The following is a 22,254-nucleotide window of genomic DNA, read 5'->3' on the forward strand; positions in this document are numbered from 1 at the left end:
AAAACTTCTAAAATGGAACTAAAATTCTAAAATGGGGTAAAGCTACCATTTGGAATTATGTGAACGGATAGAGCAAAAAACTTGCAATTTGGTATCAAGGAATCAAGGTTGGAAGGTAAGTTTGATATATAAAATCGGTTTTGAAAATGTGTACTAAGTTTGCGATCTGTACTAAATGGTACTAAATAGGGAATATCTGGGTTCAGGATAAAGCTAGAATTTCGAAATTTTGTATTGGGTCCCTGTGGATGGTCTGTGACAAAGAGGCTTTTTTTTTGAAGATGTGTACTATAAGTGCACGAAAAAGTACTAAATAGTAATATATATGGTACAATTTGGTACAGAATGAACAGATAATTATTCAAATCTGAAATTTTGTATTAGGATGGCTTTTCATGTGTAGCCTGGATATATTGAGGTGGTTTCGGAAATGTGTACTATAATTGTACGAAACGTACTTAATGCTACTATATTTGGTATTGGGTTAAGAGATATAGACAACATTCAGAAATTTTATATTTAGATTACTGAAGGTATCTGTGTTTGAGATTTGGCGGTGATTTGGAAATGCGTCCTATATTTGTACGAAAAGTATTAAATACTACTAAATTTGGTATTGGGTGAAACAATAAAGATGAAATTTTGAAATTTGATATAGATGTCGCTATTGGTGTTTGTGGTTAAGATATGGAGGTAGTTTATTGCTACAAGTGCACAAAAAGTATTAAATAGTACTATATTTGGTACAATTTGATCCTCAATTATGTTCTCCTCGATAAACTTATAAATGAGTAATTTTGAAGACTTTCTGGTGTTAAAGGTAAATATTTTTCTATTATTCTCTCTGAAATGTGGAAAAATTGAATATTATATACATAACCTCGACAGTCTGATAATTTAGTACGATGTATGAAGTTTTGATTAAAAATTTTGTCAAACTTAACAAATTGTGAAGTTTAAGTACTAAAAAGGCCTAAAACAAATTGTTGGAAGAAATCTAAAATTTTAAGTTGGATTTTTCGCTGACGAAGTAACGACCACTTGCTTTTATAAATATAAAACGTTTATAGATCTTTTTCCTATGGCTCTTTTTGGACTTCCCATGGTCCTTCTCTGGCCAAAAGTCTTCCAGAGGTATTTTCTAATTCACAAAAATGTCTGCTCTCATCAATATTTATTTTTTATTGAGGAAATGATTTGAATGATCGCAAACGTTAAACTTAACCTCCATAACTAGTATAGACGCAATGACTTTGGCTATTCTACTTTGACATCGAATCAATCCCACACATAATTATTATAAATTATGGGGTTGATTTATTTTTTGGTAATTGTTTTATAAAACAAATACTTAAATAGTAGGCTGTTATGGGTTCCATGACATCAATCTGCTATTATTATTATAATAAATTGTAGGATTTAAAACAAAAAAAAAAAAAAAAAAAAAAAAAAAAAAAAAAAAAAGACTTAAGACACAAACGTGATTTTGATATGTCAACAGACCACCAAGTATGTGTCTTAAGTCTTTTGTTATTTTTCCTCGTTGTCATAAAAATAGTTTCAACATTTTTCTAAATGATCCAATTTTTAACAAGTTTTGGGCAATAACTTTAGATAAATATGTTGTATTGGAGGGGGGAAAACTTGTTATGTCATTTGCAACCCAGAAGACAATAGCTCATTATAGGCCGTTAAAAAAACAAAAATAATTTCATTCATTGCTTTAGAACAATTTATCATAATTAATAACTATTAATGATATGATAATTTTGTATAACAATCATGTTTTGCATGGGTTTGTGTGAGTGTGTGCATATTTTTTAACAAAAAATTAGGCAAATTATAAAATGTCATTTAGGCAGTTTTGTTTTATTGCCGGCTTTGGCAGCAAACAGCCACCCAGCCAGGCAGCCACCAAACCAGACAACCATCCATCCATCCGTCTATTCAAAACAATAAAGCACTCACATTAAAGGCAAAAATTCCATATATTTTTTTATTTTTGTTGTTTGTTTTATTTTATTTTAATTTTTTTCTTTCGATTTTTGTTTTTTTCCCAAAAAAAAAAAATGGGTATTTAAAAAACAAATACGACAACAAACATTGTCTCGTTTGATTGATATTTTTTTTTTTTTTTTTTGTAAAACTCCAATCACCTTTAACCGCTCATTTATTGTGTGTCTCTGACTTCGTGGTCTTTTTCGTTTTGGTTTTTTTCTCAGTTACTTGTTTTGCTTTTAAATATTAAATTGAGTTGGAAAAAAAGCAAAATATTGCCGCAAAACAAGTTATCATTTGCTTTACAATAAAAGCGAAATCCATATTAACTTAAGGCATAAAATATTGAGATATTTACATGAAATTATTTGTTGTTGAATGATCTCCGTATATAACCAAGTTTATCCCCAATAATAATATTGGATATCTGAGAAAAAATTTAATAACAAGTTAAATAGTATCAGTCGGTTTTGCCGACAGATGTATACCCCCAGCCTTGAATTATGATTATTCAAACTGTTGACCCTTTATTGAGGAAGTTCCGAAGGTGTTGGCCAATATTATCCAATTCGTATCTCACCTAAGTCTGACATAAATATTACAACCTACTAGATTCGACTACTTCCCATACTTTATATGAAATGTGTGCAATTTTTTAGAAATTTCCGTGAGGTGCCAGATATAGCGGACCGAAGTATTCCATTTTCATATTTCATCTAACACAGATAAAACCAGTAAAGAAAGTCTTAAAGTCGGACGGGGCCGACTTTTTGATACCCTACACCACTCTGCTAATTTAGTAGAGCTCCACATAACAAATAAAAGTTTTTATGGGAGAATTCGATCATACACGTTATGATTATAATTATAATTTAAAGTTCAAAGGACTAAATATGCCGAAGTATTTGTATCTTTTCAATTCGGACTTGTATTGCCCATTTGATATATATGGGAGCTTTATCCAAATCTGAACCGAAAATTTGGCAAAGATATTTCTGAGCTGTATTTGATATATTTCCCTGAATATCGTTGTTACGGAGTGCATATTACGGCTGTGGGTAACAAATCGGATGAACAATATATATGGGAGCTATAGCTATATCTAAACCGATCTTCACCAAATTTGACATACTAGCTTCTAGACTCAATTCGATCGTAAGTGCCGAATTCCATCCCATTTGGGTAAATATTAGACGTTTGGTGCACAATAAAAAGTAAATCGGACGAAGTTATATATGGGATATATATATACAAATCCGAACCGATCTCGATAAAATCTAGCAAAGGTATTTCTGAGCTGTATTGTTGTTACAGAGTGCATATTACGGCTGCGGAGGACTAAAATAACAAATAGGATGAACAATATTAATGGGAGCTATAGCTATATCTGAACCGATCTGAACAAAATTTCACATACTAGCTTCTAGACTCAATTCGGTTGTGAGTGCCAAATTTCATCCCATTTGGGCAAATATTAGACGTTTGGTGCACGATAAAAGGTAAATCGGACGAAGTTATATATGGGAGCCATATCCAAATCTGAACCGATCTCGATAAAATTTAGCAAATGTATTTCTGAGCTGTATTTGATATATTTCCCCAAATATTGTTGTTACAGAGTGCATATTACGGCTGCGGAGGACTAAAATAACAAATCGGATGAACAATATATATGGGAGCTATAGTTATATCTGAACCGATTTCGATCAAATTTGGCATACTTATTTTTCAGGCCTAATTTGATTGTATATGCAAAATTCTATACTATTTGGGCTGATATTACACGTTTGGTGTACAATAAAACGCAATTCGGACGAAGATAAATGTGGGAGCTATATCTAAATTTTGACCGATTATCTCCAATTTCAATTGGGTTCGTCCTTGGGCCAAACAAATGATTTGTGCAAAATTTCATCTGGATAGGGCAATAAATGCGACCTGCATTTTGTTTACAAAAATACATGGACAGACGGACGGACGGACATGCATAAATCGACTCAGAATGTGATTCTATGCAGATCATCAAAAGGAACTATGGGTCTATTTCGTTTCCTTTTGCCTATTACAAATAAATGCACAAAGACATAATACCCTGACGACCTTGTGGTGTAGGGTATAGATATTGGTATGTGCAAAATTTAAAGGAAATCGAACATTTATATCCAATTTTTTGTGAAATCATAAATTCCGATCAATTACATATTCATATCAATTTTCTGGTTAAGAGAAATATTTAGATATAACAACTTGTGTAGAATCACCGAGTTATTTCGCAAGTTATGACATATATAAGTATTGGAAATTGTGACCCTTTATGGGTGAAGTACCAGAGAGGGTTGGCAGATACATATCATCTTCACAGCAAATATTGTGTTAGCAAAAATGTTTGTGTGTGTGTGTGTGAAATTTGAAGAGAGTTGGACGCTTATTTCGCGTTTTGTTTTTCAAAAATTTGAACTCTTTTTAGAGGAGGTACCAGAAGTAGTTCGCCGATATATCCCATTTTCACAGCAATTATTGTGTTTGTAAAAATATTCGCGCATGTGTGAAATTTTAAGAGAATCGGATTCTTATTTCGGATTTTATGATCGTCTTGTTTATTCAAAATTTTGACCCTTTGTGGGGGAGGTACCAGAAGGAATGGTCCGATCTATACCATCGTAATATCTGATCTTGTGTTAATAAAAATATTGAGATGTGCCGAGTTTAAATCAAATTGGATGTTAATATCGCATTTTTTGAGCTTCATGGATATTTAAAATGTTGACACTTTGTGGGGGAGGTACCAGAAGGGGTGGATTGATATTTCCCATCTTCACACCAAATCTTGGGTTAATAAAAAATATTGTGATATGTGAAATTTAAAGATAATTGAACCCTTATGTAACATTTTATTTAAGTTATAATTATTCAAAATTTTGACCTTTTGTGGGGGAGGTACTTGATGGAGTGGACTGATATTGCCCATTTTCACACCTGACCTAGCACCGATTTAAATATATGAATTTGCAAAATTAGAGCAAAATTGGATAATCCTTGCTATTTATGTGCAGTAAAATATTTGTTGGAAAATTTCAACTTTTTGTGGGGAAGGTACCAGAAGGAGTTGACCGATTTTGCCCCTCTTCCAACTCGATCTAAGTTTGATAATAATATGACGATATAACAAGTTTGAATGAAATCTGATACTTCCTTCGAGAGTTATCGTGCGCAGACAGACAGTCGGACGGACGGACGGACGGATACCTCGACTCCAACTTCCTGCAACGGATTTGATCTAAAGAGACCAAGGGTCTAAAACCGTTATTTTGATTTCGGCGCATTTTTGGTTTTGGTAGAATATTTAGTTTCATTCGAGCAGTCCATAAGGAAGGTGCTGCCGTATATTTTTATTAATACGCCGTTGGAAATATTGATCTACATAAATTTAACATCATCTATATATTTTTGCTCTCCCCAAAAAAATCTTTAATTTCGGATGAACAAGGTTCTAAATATCCCTTTGTTTCACACATATCTATAAAAAATTACTGATTTTCGTTAAACCATTATCTCAATATCTTAAATATTTTTTTGAAGTCATTCGTGTTATCTTCCCTCTTCCAAATAATTTATAGCCTATTAAATTGTGTAAATATTACAGCAATATATTTTTTTTATCAAAATATGAATTTCTGCGATTAAGAATTTTCGAATTTTCCCCTATTGTCTTTGAAACTTAATTATTAGCTCTTCATTATGTAGAATTCTCTTCCATTGTTTTTAGTTGTTGATTTTGCTCTCTTGCTTCACATTTACCTTTGACATTTCGTAGATGTAATAAATTTAATTTTCGTTATAATTTATAGCAATGCATTTTGAGGTAATTACGACCTTTTTCACTTTTAAACTTTTAATGTTGAGTTAAACGACGAATGAATGTGAGGAGTGCGACCGACTGAGTGATGACATTGACTTTTAACTTCAGTCATTACTTGGATGATTGTTGAATCAAGTTTCGCGCTTAAGTCTTTTGTTTTTTGATACATAAAGCATAATACTTAGGGTGACACCACATTGTGGAGGGTATATTACATTTGTCATTCCGTTTGTAATATCTCGAAATATACATTTTAGACCCAAAAAAGCATAGCTATTGATCAGAATAAAGTTGTATGTCGATTTAGCGATGTCCGTCCGTCTTTGGAAATCACTGAAGCTTCCGAATGAAATGAAGAAAATTGATAATATTTTAGATCAATAAACGTGGATTTTTGAAAGGATATTTTTCAAGGACCCTTAGATCAATGAACGTAAATGTTTTAAAAAAATATTTTTTCAAGGATTTTTTAAAGAATATTTTTTCAAGGACCATCAGATCAATAAACGTGGTTTTTTTAAAGAATATTTTTTCAAGGACCATCGCACCAATTAACGTGGATTTTTTAAAGAATAGTTTTCAAGGACCATCAGACCAATTAACGTGGATTTTTAAAGATTATTTTTTAAGCAGCATCAGGTTATTAAACGTGGATTTTTTAAAGAATATATTTCAAGGATCAATAAACGTGGACCAATAAACGTGGATTTTTTAAAGAATATTTTTGAAGGACCATCAAATCAATAAACGTGGATTTTTTAAAGAATATTTTTTCAAGGACCATCAGATCAATAAACGTGGATTTTTTAAAGAATATTTTTTCAAGGACCATCAGATCAATAAAGGTGGATTTTTTAAAGAACATTTTTTCAAGGACCTTCAGACCAATAAACGTGAATTTTTAAAGAACATTTTTTCAAGGACCATCAGACCAATAAAAGTGGATTTTTTAAAGAATATTTTTCAAGGACTATTAGGCCAATAAACGTGGATTTTTTAAAGAATATTTTTCAAGACCATCAGATCAATAAACGTGGTTTTTTTTAAAGAATATTTTTCAAGGACCTTCAGATCAATAAACGTGGATTTTTTAAAGAATATTTTTGAAGAACCATCAGATCAAAAACGTGGATTTTTTAAAGAATATTTTTCAAGAACCATCAGATCAAAAACGTGGATTTTTAAAAAATATTTTTTCAAGGACCATCAGATCAATAAACGTGGATTTTTTTAAAGAATATTTTTCAAGGACCTTCAGATCAATAAACGTGGATTTTTTAAAGAATATTTTTCAAGGACTTTTAGATCAATAAACGTGGATTTTTTAAAAGAATATTTTTCAAGGACTCTTAGATCAATAAACGTGGATTTTTTTAAAGAGTATTTTTCAAGGACTCTTAGATCAATAAACGTGGATTTTTTAAAAGAATATTTTTCAAGGACTCTTAGATCAATAAACGTGGATTTTTTAAAAGAATATTTTTCATGGACCATCAGATCACAATAAACGTGGCTTTTTTAAAGAATATTTTTTCAAGGACCATCAGATCACAATAAACGTGGATTTTTTAAAGAATATTTTTTCAAGGACCATCAGATCACAATAAACGTGGATTTTTTAAAGAATATTTTTTCAAGGACCATCAGATTAATAAACGTGGATTTATTTAAAGAATATTTTTTCAAGGACCATCAGATTAATAAACGTGGATTTTTTAAAGAATGTTTTTTCAAGGACAATCAGATCAATAAACGTGGATTTTTTAATGAATATTTTTCAAAGACCCTTAGATCAATAAACGTGAATTTGTTAAAGAATATTTTTCAAGGACCATCAGATCACAATAAACGTGGATTTTTTAAAGAATATTTTTCCAAGGACCAGCAGAGTTATAAACGTGGATTTTTAAAAGAATATTTTTCAAGGACCATCAGATCAATAAACGTGGATTTTTTAAAGAATATTTTTCAAGGACCATCAGACCAATAAACGTTGTTTTTTTTAAAATAATATTTTTTCAAGGACCATCAGATCAATAAACGTGGATTTTTTAAAGAATATTTTTTCAAGGACCATCAGATCAATAAACTTGGATTTTTTAAAGAATATTTTTCAAGGACCGTCAGACCAGTAAACGTGGATTTTTTTAAAGAAAAATATTCAAGGACCATCAAGCCAATAAACGTAGATTTATTTAAAAAAAAATCAAGGACAATCAGACCAATAAACGTGGATTTTTTAAAGATTATTTTTCAAGGACCATCAGGTCAAAAAACGTGGATTTTTTAAAGAATTTTGAAGGACCATTAAATAATTTTTTGAAGGACCATCAGACTAATAAAAGTGGATTTTTTAAAGAATTTTTTGAAGGACCATCAGACCAATAAAAGTGGATTTTTTAAAGAATTTTTTGAAGGACCATCAGACCAATAAAAGTGGATTTTTTAAAGAATTTTTTGAAGGACCATCAGACCAATAAAAGTGGATTTTTTAAAGACTATTTTTCAAGGTTTAGGGGATGTTGTATTTTCCGTTGTTTGTCTAAATTATTTCCTAATACTTTTATATTTCAAAATAAATTATTTAATTGTTATTTTTTAATTTATTTTCAGAATACCATTAAAGAACTAAAACAAAATTTTAGGGGGTAAGTAAATGCATTCTTTCTTATATTGTATATGGCTTCGAATAAATTATTCATAACTCAAAAAAAGAATTAGCAGCAAATTATAAATTCCATCAACGTAGTGTTTCAGATGTTTGCTTATGCACAAAATCCTCATTACAAAAACAAACAAATGAAACGAAAAAATGTCATTAAGAAATACTTTTTTGGAGACCAAGAATTAAACGACAAAAAACATTGGAATTTATACATATTTTTTGAATTACTTAGGAGGCAATTTAATGAAATTTAAAATGATGAAATGTTTTAATGTCGTTAATAATCTGTAGAAAAATGTTGGAAAAAAATTTGCAGGGCCACTATAATTTTAAGGGGGGAAATGTTTTAATTTTTTAAATTAAATTTAAAGGGTCAATTTTTAATACCCTACAACACTAGGTGTTGGGGGTATTATAAGTTTGATTGGGCCAAAAATTATGTAACACCTCGAAATATTGGTTTCCCACATAGGAAAGTATATAGGGATCTTCCTATCTCGCCGAGCTGAGTCGATCTAGCTATGCATGTCCGTCCATCTGTCTGTCCGTCTGTCCATGTTAATTTGTAATCACGCCACAGGTCGCAATTATGGCCCGATCCTCACGAAATTGAAAATGGAGGTGGGGTTGTGTTCAGAATATAACCCTATTGTTTTTGGAGATGATTGCAAAATGTTTAGGGGTTGAAGTGGACCAAAAACAGAAAAGATTCCTGATTTTGCAGTTGATCTGTAGGCCAAAATTATGAACCAATCGACGCGGAAATAGAGTTAGAGTTTAGGACTGTGCAGACAAATTTGGGCTACAATCGGACAATATTTAGCGGGTAAAATAGACCCTAACTTTTATATAAGAAAATAGGAAAATTTCCATTAAACCGCGAATATTTTTAACTCCAGCCAAATCACTAATATTATTAAAAGGTCACTCCTGACCATTAAAGCGATGCTGATAGCCAATAAATCGAATTTAGAGCAAAATAGAAACAATATATATGTAAAAGAAATATATCTTATTTATTCTGCTTATGAGGCAAGAACCGCTGGGCCGATTTCCACAATTCCCCTCAAATCGGAATGGTCTCTAGCCAGAAAAGGATACAATTTAAGAAAATCGCGGAAAGATATACCAAAAATGAGAGAATATCTTTTGTTCTATTTTTAAACCCTCCACCATAGTATGGAGTGTATATTAAGTTTGTCATTCCGCTTGTAACACCTCGAAATATACATTTTAGACCCTACAAAGTATACATATTCTTAATCAGCATAAATTTCTATGTCGATTTATCAACGTCCGTCCGTCTGTTCGTCTCTCCGTCTGAGAAAATCACTCTAGCTTCTGAACGAAATGAAGAGGTTGCCAAAATTTTTCTCAAATGTGTATTATGTCTGCAGGACTTTTGGTATTGAAAATGGGCTATGAAGGTCTTCGTATAGCCCCCATATAACGGTACCTCCCGATATTCGGTATTTTGATGATTTTAGCGACATTATTTACCAGAATTGTTTTAAATTTGGTATTTAAAGTTCGAAATGGATACTAAAGCCTAAGACAGAAAATGAGCCATGTAGGTTCACGTATGGTAGCTCCCTATATTCGGTATTTTATTTATTTTAGCTACATTATAAACAGATTTTTTTTCAAGTTTAGCATTTGAATATTATAATCTTAAAAATACCGAATGTAGCCGTATATTAGGGTCTATACGACGACCTGGACCTGCATAGGCAACTTTTGGTCACAAGCTATTACAATATTCAAATGCGAAACTTGAAAAAAAAAAATCTGTTTATAATGTAGCTGAAATCATCACAATACCGAATATAGGGAGGTACCATGGGGCTTATAAATGGACCTGCCCAGAAAATTTTCTGGTATAGGCTGTAGTATCCATTACGAACTTCAAATACGGAATTTGAAACAAAATTCTGTGAATAATGTCGCTAAAATCATCAAAATACGGAATATCGGGGGTACCGTTATATATGGGCTATACGAAGACGTGGACCTGCTCAGTCAATTTTCTGCCATAGGCTGTAATATCCATTACAAACTTCAAATAGTAAATTTGAAATAGTTCCGGTAAATAACGTCTCTAAATATACCGAATATCCGGTGGTAACGGTACAATATGGGGCTATACGAAGACGTGGACCTGCACAGACAATTTTCTGTCATAAGCTGTAGTATCTATTACTTACTTCAAGTACTAAATTTGAAATAGTTCCGGTAAATAATGTTGCTAAAATCATCAAAATACCGAATATCGGAAGGTACCGTTATATGGGGGCTATAGGAACACGTGGACCTACATGGCTCATTTTTTGTCTCATGCTGTAGTATCCATTACGAACTTCGAATACAAAAATTGAAACAATTCTGGTAAATAATGTCGCTAAAATCATCAAAATACCGAATATCGGGAGGTACCATTATATGGGGGCTATACGAAGACGTGGACCTACATGACCCATTTTCAATACCAAAAGTTCTGCAGACATAAGAGTAAAATTTTATCAACCTACTTCATTTCATTCGGAAGCTAGAGTGATTTCCACAGACGGAAAGACGGACGGACATTGATAAGTCGACATAGATTTTTATGCTGATCAAGAATATATATACTTTGTTGGGACTAAAATGTATATTTCGATGTGTTACAAACGGAATAACAAACTTAGTATACCCTCCATACTATGGTGGAGGGTATAAAAATAAAAATTGTATTTCTGGTATCATCTAGTCTGTTCCATTCACTTGTGTCCATTCTGTTACTTAAAAAATTGAAATTCAAAGAAAAATAAACTCCCACATTTCTTTCTTTAATAAACTTCAAGTGATACATCAATTAAAAACTGTTACTATTATTTTATTATATAAATCACAAATAACAATAACAATTATTTTCATTATGGCAAATTCAAAATTATTTCATTGAAATTTAGCAAGAAAAAAAACTTGTGGACTGGCCAAAGGCGGCTATTTGTTCTCTTTCCCGGCGGGCGAGCAAGCAATCATTTTGACTTAAGAGTGCAATTAAATGTTTATTTATTGTGATTTTATACGAATTTAATGCGAATAAAAAATTCACATTGTTTATCATCGTCAGTTAGGGGGATGGGGGCGAAGGCAGAGAAAGGGGTAAGGTTTTCGATGGAGAAGTGGTTCCATGTATGTGGATTGCATACTCTTGAATGAAACTAAAAAAAATTAAACACGAATGAAAAACATTTAAAGAAGAGGTCTAGCGGAACATTCAGTTTTATTTAAACGTCGAGAGCCAGGTCGATAAAGCTGGGAGCAGCAAAAGCAGAAGAAGTAGAAAAAAAATCAACAATTACCAACTCGTTTCAAGTGACTTTTAATGAACACCTTTTAATGAGGCATGACTGCAATGCATAAACAACAGTTTCATCTACTCACAACGTCGACATACATACATATATATACATACCATACTAACATTTTATATATATGTGTTTTTATAAGTGAAGTATGTGTGTGTGTAATTTAAAAGTATGTCGTTGGTATGTCTATTTTCTTTTGAATCAGAAAAAAATTCTTAATTTCTGCTGTTGTTAGGTTTTAATCTTTTCATGTCGGAACGGTATTTGTTTAAAAAGAATATGTCTTTCCTTTCTTGGCCAGAGAACAACTTTTAAGACGAGCTGAATATCGTCTAAATAGAAAAGCCGGAGGTGGTCTTTATAGATGAGCTGGAGGAGGTCGTTTCTCCTATAGACGAGCCGGAGGTCGTCTCTTTATATAGAAGAGCCGGAGGTCGTCTCTTTATATAGAAGAGCAGGAGGTCGTCTCTTTATATAGAAGAGCCGGAGGTCGTCTCTTTATATAGAAGAGCCGGAGGTCGTCTCTTTATATAGAAGAGCCGGAGGTCGTCTCTTTATATAGAAGAGCCGGAGGTCGTCTCTTTATATAGAAGAGCCGGAGGTCGTCTCTTTATATAGAAGAGCCGGAGGTCGTCTCTTTATAGACGAGCCGGAGGTCGTCTCCGGAGGTACGTCTCTATAGACGAGCCGGAGGTACGTCTTTATAGACAAGCCGGAGGTCGTCTCTAAAGACGAACCGGAGGTCGTCTCTATAGACGAGCCAGAGGTTGTCTTTATAGACGAGCCAGAGGTCGTCTTTATAGACGAGCCAGAGGTCGTCTTTATAGACGAGCCAGAGGTCGTCTTTATAGACGAGCTTTTAAGGTCGTCTTTATAGACGAGCTTTTAAGGTCGTCTTTATAGACGAGCTTTTAAGGTCGTCTTTATAGACGAGCTTTTAAGGTCGTCTTTATAGACGAGCTTTTAAGGTCGTCTTTATAGACGAGCTTTTAAGGTCGACGTCGGCATAGCCCCATCCATTCCTATTTCTATTTTTCACTCCCTAACTAGAAAACAAGGCTTTTAGCTTAAGTCGTTATTCCTTAACTTATTGTCGTCTATTTTCCTTCAATCCGTCTCCCCTCTGTGTCAGTCAAGTGTAGCATCTTTGTTTTTTTTTGTGGGTATCCATTGAATGCTGGAAGTTGCAATAACTTTGTTGTTTATGGTCAGCCAGTTATTACACCGTTCAGGATTTTCTTTCTTGGCTTTCTTTTTCTTTTTTTTTTTGGTGTCACTGCAAGTTCTCAAGCGGCCTTCAAATGTCGTAAATATAATGCGCTGTTCGTTTTTTTCTCTGTGGGAATATGGAGAAAACACGGCCACATATCTTTTAGTGGACATTCGGAGGCAAACCCGTCTTCAAATGACACCCCATTCTTACAAGCGGTTTTCTTAGATGCCTGCAAATGTCCGGGCGAACAGAAAACAAAAAAAAAAAAAAAAAAACTGCAACCTCAAAGACATGGCACATCTTGTGATGTGTCTGTCGGATTGTCGATTTTCGGTTGTCGATTCGATATCTTGTGTGTGGCTACAGGTTTTCTTGTCTCTTCGCAAAAACAGAACATGTCTAACAGAAAACAGCAACAAGAAAATATAGATTTATTGTCGTTTTCCTCGCTGTCTCCTCTGATCAAAGTTTCAAAAGTAGGTTTGTACTGACATTTGTCAACAAAATCGTGAAAGTTTTCATAACTTTCTTAATTTCAGAGGAGGCGTAGTTTGCACTGAAAGCGAAGCGTAGTCATAGAAATTTGCGAAATATTACTTTTATTGAGGGTAAATAGAAGAACGGGCGGTCTAGGATGGTATTGAATTTAAGAGTCTAAAGGGAACTACTATTAGAAAAACATAGTCAAAAAAATAATCATAAAAATTTGTTAAGGCCTTTATTATTACAGAACCGTTGGAATGTGTCCTATTTTTAAAATTATTGGAAACTCCTGTGAATATAGAGGACATTCAATACATTTTCTATCCATAGAAGACTGTGGGTCGCATAGATATTGTAGGTCCCTGGAAATTTCAATAGAAGATGTCTGGAGATTTTCCTATCTACAGAAAAAGTTTCAGTGTTTTTATCGATATCAGCGCCCGTGAAGGTTGTATATGTACAGAAGATCTTTTGAAGTTCTTTTGAAGAAAATCCATATAGAAGAATTTTGGTAGTACTACTATTGGTGGAAGAGGTCTTGAAGATATATTCATGGAAGAGTTCTTAAAAGTCGTCTTCATATAGAAGACCTGATGAAGCCTTTTTGAAGGTTTCCTATAGGTAAAAGCACTCATCGTCTACTTAATACAGAAGATCGACGGTCGTTTACCTATAGAAAAGCCGCTGTAGGTCTTCTTTCTGTAAAAGTTGTTTTATTAAAAATTTACAAAATCAGCAACAGACACCAACAGAGACCTTAAGATCAAATTTCGTGCATCCAGCTCAATACATTATTTGAATACCAAATTTAGTGATATCGAGTACTTTTCGTAAAATTTAGTACTAATTTAGAAAAATGTTGCATATCTCAATTCTAGACACTAACAGTTATCGAAATATACAATTTCACGGTTTCAGCTCTAAACCTACACTCACTCAATGCCAAATTTAGTTCATGTTAGTACTTTTCGAATAATTATAGTACACAACTTCAAGACAATTTCCCTATCTTAGCCTCAGATACCAATAGAGACTTAATTATCGTATTTTAGGATTGCAACTCCATCCCTTCAGCCAGTAATACAATTTAGTACTTTTTGTACAATTGTAGTACACATTTCCAAAACCACTTCCATATCTGAATCCCAGACACCAAAAACTATATCAAATATCAGGGTTTCAGATATTTTCCTTCGCCGAATACAAAATTTAGTACACTTTAGTACTTTTCTCACAAAAATGGTACACATTTCCAAAACCACAACCATATTTTTTCTTTTTTCAATTCTATATACCAAAACAGACCACAATATAAATTTCAGACCTATCTTTTCATCCAAAACCAAATTTAGTACCATTTAGTACAGTTATAGTACGCATATCCAAAACCTGATCCAGACACCAATCCATCAAAAATCAAGTTTTTAGCTCCTCTCCTTCAGACAGTACCAAATTTAGTACACATTTTACGAATTTCCATTTTTATACCCTCCACCATAGTATGGAGGGTATATTAAGTTTGTCATTTCGTTTGTAACTCCTCGAAATACTCATGTCAGACCCAACAAAGTATATAAAATTCTAAGTCGGTTTAGCGATGTCCGTCTATCTGTCCGTCTGTTTGTCTGTTATAATCACGCTATCTTTCGAACGAATTTAGATAGAAAGCTAAAATCTTTTACATATGTTTATTTTTCCAGTACGCAGGCTAAGTTCGTAAATGGGCCATGTAGGTCCACGTTTTCATATAGCCCCCATATAACGGTACCTCCCGATATTCGGTATTTTGATGATTTTAGCGTCACTATTCACCGGAATCGTTTCAAATTCTCGTTTTGAAGTTCGTAATGTATACTACAGCCTAAGACAGAAAATTGTCTGTGCAGGTCCAGGTCTTCGTATAGGCCCCATATATCAGTACCTCCCTATATTGGTATTTTGAGTTTAGGTACAATACCCACCGAAATTGTTTGAGATGTCGTATTTGATGTTCGTAATGGATACTACAGCCTATGATAAAAATTGTCTATGCAGGTCCAGTTCTTCGTATAGGCCCCATACATCAGTACCTCCCTATATTCGGTATTTTGACGAGTTTAGGTATAATACCCACCGAAATTGTTTGCGATGTCGTATTTGATGTTCGTAATGGATACTACATCCTAAGACAGAAAATTGTTTAAGCTGGTGCAGGTCTTCGCACAGCTCCGATATAACGGTACCTCCCTATATACAATATTTTGATGATTTTAGCCACATTATTCACCGAATTTTTTAATTCAAGTTTCGAATTTGAATATGGTAATGGCTTCTGACAAACAATGCCTATGTAGGTCCAGGTCGTATAGACCCCAATATAACGGCTATAATCGGTATTTTTAAAATTTTAACAGAATTTTTAAGGGATTTTATTTTTTGAAAATTTTCAAATTCGTTCCAAATGGTGGAGGGTATTCAAAGTTCGGCACGGTCGAACTTATTGCTTTTTAACTTGTAATGTATCAAATTTTTTTTCTATGTATACCAAATTTCAGGTTTTTAGATCTATCCTTTTACACAATATCATGTAGTACTATTTTAGAAGTGTAGTACCATTTAACAACATTTCGTACCCTTTTAGTACGATTTACAAAAAAAAAAAAAAACCTTTCGTACAGGTATTCTGCACTCCATCAGAGGCTCTCATTACATTTTAACTCATCAGTTAAAGTATTCAGTTCAAGTACATTTTAGCCTTTTCGTAGCCTTTTAGTACATATTTTCCAAAAATCAAGCCTTATCAGAAAAGTATTAGAAGTAGAATCAACGTCCAGACAATAGACTAAAGCTGATAAGACTTCGTTTTTGGAAATTCGTACTAAAAGAGTACGAAAAGAATTAAAATGTAGTAAAAATTCAATACTTTGAGTGATAAACGGCTTATTCCGTTCATTCCAATGCAATGAGAGCCACTGATGGAGTGCAGGATAGATTTGAAAGTTTTTTTTTTTCAAGGACATATTATTATAAAATAATCCTTCTTCCGTTTTTATCTTCTCCAAACAAAACAGTAGCCCCTCTTTTGTGGTTATTTACGTTTATTGTTCCTACTAAATTTGGCTGAATGGCGTAAACGTCAGTTAGCCAAAGTCCGACCACATCATTCATCAACATCAGGCCCCCGGTCGGTTTTAGTATTCACAACAGAGTAATGATGCTACTGCATCAGCATCATTATCTTCGGCATCAGCATCTTCGAGCATTTTGTGGCCAACCACATCCATGCATTTCATCCGTCCAAACATCCAACCGTCCAACCATCCATCCACAGACGCCATGTAGCTGTTGGCAATAACCTTGACGCAGGAAATGCCGCTTGAAGAAGGTCAGTGACAAAAGACATTTAACAATGACATTGTCTTCGAATGCTGTTTGGCTGGCTGACTGGCTGGCCTGCTGATCGCTCCATATAAGGAAAATTCTGCTGAAAATGTCTTTTGAAAAAGTGTCTCTTTTTGGTGTGTGTGTGTGTGTTTGTGTTTTTATCAACATGGGTGTGTGTGTCTGTGATGTCCATGTTGTTTATTTTCGGACACATTCTCAGACTTAAATGCGGATATGCAATTGTAAAATTTTCATTGAAAGCTGGTGGCATTATTTTTTGTTCAATGATCTTCTTTTTATTGTTCGACATAAAGTACAGAGGAAATATAGGGTGCTTTTTTCTTATTTTTGGAAAATTTTGGGAATATTCCCAAAAGTTTTGGGGACAGGAGTGGGATTCTCTTCTGTTGAAATCACGATACGGCACACATTATTTGACGTAGATCACAAAAACTTAGCGGGGCAATTTATATTGTATCTAGGATGGTTGGTATTGAAAATATGGTGGTAATGAAATTTATCGGTCCACGTTTTGGTATAGTCCCCATATAACGGTACCTCCCGATATTCGGTATTTTGATGAGTTTTGCCACTTTTGTTTACGGATTTGTCTGCAAATTGGTATTTGTAGGTCATATTGGGTTCTAGCTCCGGTGGCCAAACATTGCATGCATAGGTCCACGTTCTTGTATAGCCCCGTATAGCCGCATTTCCCCATATTTGGCACATTTCCCCATGAATATGTCTAAAAATTTGTATTTGTGCTGTGATGTTTCCTTTGCCCTAATGTGGAGGGTATTAAAAGTTTGGCCCGGTCGAACTTAATGTTTTTTACTCATTTTTTTTTTTTTAATTTATTGAATGAAACAAAAAATGTCGGAAATAGCATCAAATTTTAGAATAAGTTTAGATTTGTTCGAATTGGTTACCTTTGGCACGAATTATGGCCTTGAAACGGCCAATGAAATCGTCACACGCTGCCCGAATGGTGCTCTGCGGTATTTTGGTGAGGTGATCGACACTTTGGTATTTTTTAGTGCCAACCTTGAATTCCAAAATACTCCAGACACAATAGTCCAACGAATTGGTATCCGGAGATTTTTGTGGCCATTGTGCGCTGGAAATGAAGCGAGGAACCTCATTGTGTAACCATTCTAGTGTGGCGCGTGCTGAGTGCGTTGGAGCTGTTGTTGGAATATTCAAGGTCTGCGGCCAAATTGTTTGCGTGCCCAAGGCTTTATTACACCCTCCAGAATATTTTCGCGATAACATTCGGCATTTATTGTAATGCCACGGTCGATTAGTACGAGCGGAGAGCGACCATCGGCTGTTATGGCGGCCCACATCATCAACATGGCCGGCGCTTGAGTTCTGGTGGCCAACCGAAGGTGCACATTTTCAGCTGAACTCTTTGGAGGTCTTTCTGGACAACAAATGTTTTCTCATCGGAGAAAACCAAATTCCGCATTTCACCACTTCCGGCCAAGCGAAGCAACTCTTTAGCACTTTTGAGTCTATTTTCTTTCTGTTGCGGTGTAAGTCCTTGCACTTTTTGGAATTTCAATGGCTTTACCCCGAGCTCATTTTTTAATATTTGCCGAATGGAATATTGCGATATGTTTAGCTCACGAGCCATTTCTCGGGCATTATTTCGATCAAGTCGCTTCTTTATTTTTGAATCATTTCTGCTGATGTTGCTGTTTTCTTTTGTCCACTTCCTTGACATCGGGCTACGCTACCAGTATCAAGGTAACGAGCGATGGTACGAGACCCAAAAATTATTTATTCACATTTAAATGATGGAGTGCTCTAACGATAGCCACTTTTGGTTTTCCAGCTAAATATAAAGAAATCACACTTGAATTCTATTACGAATAACTTTTAATACCCTCGGCTACAGAGGAAATGAAAACGTTCCTGTTCGAAATTACGGTTTTAGACCCTAGGTCTCTTTGGACCAAATCCGTTTCTGGACATTTGGAGTCGATCTAGCGATGTCCGCCGGTCCGTCTTGCTGGTGCCCACGATAATTCTCGAAGGGAGTATCCGATTTGCTCCAAACTTGGTATATCGTAATATTTTTGTCAAACTTTGATCGAATTTGGAGATGGGCAACATCGGTCCACAACTTCTGGTACCTCCCCGATGTATCTAAATATTTCTCTTAACCAAAAATCTGATATGAATATGAAAAAATAAAAATTATTGATTTCCTTCAGTCGATAGCAGTTTTTTCATCTCACCCTATATATATATATATACATATTTTTTATAAAACTTTAAATTTCGCGTTTTTATAGAACAAAAATTAGGTCCCTGATGTTGAAATTTTTATGAATTGAAACATTTTTATTTTTGAAACATTATTAAATTATAATCAAATGTAAAACAACAATTTTTTAAACCTCAAAAACACAGACTTATTGGAACTACATCTGTCCTCTCAAACAGTGTAATCTACAACATCCCCCGAACTCTCCTTTAATACCAACAATTGTCTTGATAAAAATTCCATAACTTCGAAGAATTTTTTTTTTCGCAATAACTTTGCACATTTCAAACTAGCTGTCCACCAGATGATAAAAACAATTTGATAAAGAACAACTTTTTACTAAAAAAAATGAAAAAAAAAAACATTACCAGAATAGAAACAAAACCAGCAAAAATTCCTCATTCCAGTTGCGCGGTTCAGCTGCTGAACATAGCCGAACGGAAAATGGAATAAAATTAACACAATGTGAATTGCTCAACCACAAATAACAATTAGCTGCCGGAGCACCATGAAAAAAAAGCAAAAACAGAAACAGAAATGCGAAATAACCGCGGCGGCCAGAAGAATACATTTGGAAAAATCCATTAAAAATCTAAAATGACTTTTAGATAGAATTATGAAAGAACGCTTAAGAGCAAATAATAACACCATGGAACGCCAAAAAAAAACAAAGAATACCAAATCACGCGCCACACCATGGCCCAAGAGAAGAAAACAGAAAATCATAAAACGTAATATTACAACAATTATGCCACTTTTTAAAAATGGTCAGTGACTTGTAAAAATATATATACGGGAACATTAGGGTGTTTGGAATTAGAGAAGGAAAACAATGCTGAAATAAATTATTGGCTGAAAATGTACCAAGAAACGAAGAAATTTAATTGATTTAGAAATTCTGATACGACTTCATAAACCAACCCATATTCATCGAAGGAGAGTTCAATAGATTTCCTCTTAACAGATCGACAGATTTTTTTTCGATGTGTGTTACTGATAAGTTCCTAGTAGAACCGCAAATGGTTCTCAAGAAAATTCACATTTATTTTCCTGAGAAAAACACAGATTTTCCAAGAGAAGACCTAAAGACGTTATATATGAGAAGATCTACAGATCTTCTATGGGAATAAAACGAGATTTTTCGTCAGCACGATAACTCTCGAAAAGAGTATTCGATTTTGTCCATACTTGGTACTTCATAATATTTCTAACAAACTTATATGGACCTTTCTTGTTCCTCCTAAACAAAATATCAAAACTTGATAAAAATATTTAAGTTCATAAAAAGAAATAGGATGATAATCTATTTTTTCAAACTTTGCAATTCCGCCACCAGTGCAAGGTTAGGTGGGAAAACGGAAAATATCGATCCATTTTGCCTTGTCACTCGCCCACTTAGGGTTAAAATTTTAAATAATCATATAAATTATGAGTCTGATGGCCTTTAAATTTTGCAAATTCCAATACTCCTATAGTTTTAATAATTAAAAAAAATTACGCTTAGTTGAGATATAACAAGTAAAAAAGCTGTAAGTTCGGCCGGATCGAACTTTGAATACCCTCCACCATTTGGAACGAATTTGGCAATTCTTAAAAACAATAAAATCCGTCAAAAATTCTGTTAAAATATTAGAAATACCGAGTTAAGCTGTTATATTAGGGTCTATACGACGACATGGACCTGCGTAGATAAATTTTGTCATAAGCCCTTACAATATTCAAATGCGAAACTAAAAAAATCGGTGAATAATGTCGCTAAAATCATCAAAATACCGAATATCGGGATGTACCGTTATATGGGGGCTATATATACCTGCACAGACAATTTTCTGTCTTAGGATGTAGTATCCATTACGAACTTCAAAAACCAAATTTGAAACTATTCCAGTGAATAATATCGCTAAAATCATCAAAATACCGAATATCGGGATGTATCGTTATATGGGGGCTATACGAAGACGCAGACCTGCACAGACAATTTTCAGTCTTATGCTGTAGTATCCAATCTGTCTGAGCCTGAAGAATCCATTTCGACCATCAAATACTACATTTGAAACAATTCCGGTGAAAAATGTCGCTAAAATCATCAAAATACCGAATATCAGGAGGTACCGTTATATGGGGGCTATACGTAGATATACATGGTCCATTTTCAATACCAAAAGTCCCGCAGACATAATATACATTTTGGCAAACTTATATCAATCTACTTCAATTCGTTCCGAACTAGAGTGATTTCCACAGACGGACGGACATAGCTAAATCGACATTGAATTTTATGCTGCTCAAGAATACATATACTTTGTGGGGTCTAAAATGTATATTTCGCTGTATTACAAACGGAATGACAAACTTAATATACCCTCCATATGGAGGTTATAAAAAGATCTCTCAACTAAGAATCAGCAACTATAGATCTAATGTAAACACAGGACTTATCGGCTCACTCCTTTTAGAGTGGAATATATAAGCCCTCTCTTTTTGGTATCTCATCCAAAATAGTCCAAATATTTTGCAAAAAAATCTCATGTTCAGTAAAGGAAATAGCCCATACACTTCGAACTTCAAACCCATGCACCTTCGTAATATTTAGATAAGACTTATGTGTGGTGCGACAAGGGAAAATATTGTTCCAATCCTTCGAGCTCATAAGACTTCAAAATTCACGGAAAAATCATATTTGACAAATAAATGAGGGGAATATCCCGAGAATAGTAAAATGCAGGGTGAAATAAAAAACTGCAACAAAGCCAAACACCATAATTTTTAAATTTTTTTAATTTTATAAATGAAAGCATAAAATGTCGGAAATAGCATCAAATTTTAGAATAAGTTTAGATTTTTTTGAATTGGTCACCTTTGGCACGACTTATGGCCTTCAAACGGTCAATGAAATCGTCACCCGCTGCCCGAATGTTGCTCTGCGGTATTTTGGTCCATTCCGGGCGAAGCGCTTGCTTAAGGTGATCGACACTTTGGTATTTTTTAGTGCCATCCTTGCTTTCCAAAATACTCTAGACACAACAGTCCAACGGACTGGTATCCACAGAT

At 34.0% G+C, this 22,254-nt stretch overlaps 1 protein-coding gene across 2 annotated transcripts in view; it reads left to right on the plus strand.

The window, feature by feature from the left end:
• LOC101894707 (uncharacterized protein DDB_G0283357) overlaps positions 1-22,254 on the plus strand; it is a 167,415-nt gene that overhangs the window by 30,720 nt on the left and 114,441 nt on the right. For both annotated transcript variants that reach the window (XM_059129388.1, XM_059129389.1), the window contains exon 2: positions 8,471-8,505. The gene's annotated coding sequence lies outside the window, so the exon portion shown is untranslated. The remainder of the gene's footprint in view (positions 1-8,470; positions 8,506-22,254) is intronic.

The sequence above is a fragment of the Musca domestica genome, unplaced genomic scaffold (genome assembly GCF_030504385.1).
Source record: "Musca domestica strain aabys unplaced genomic scaffold, Musca_domestica.polishedcontigs.V.1.1 60, whole genome shotgun sequence".
Classification (NCBI taxonomy): Eukaryota; Metazoa; Arthropoda; class Insecta; order Diptera; family Muscidae; genus Musca; species Musca domestica.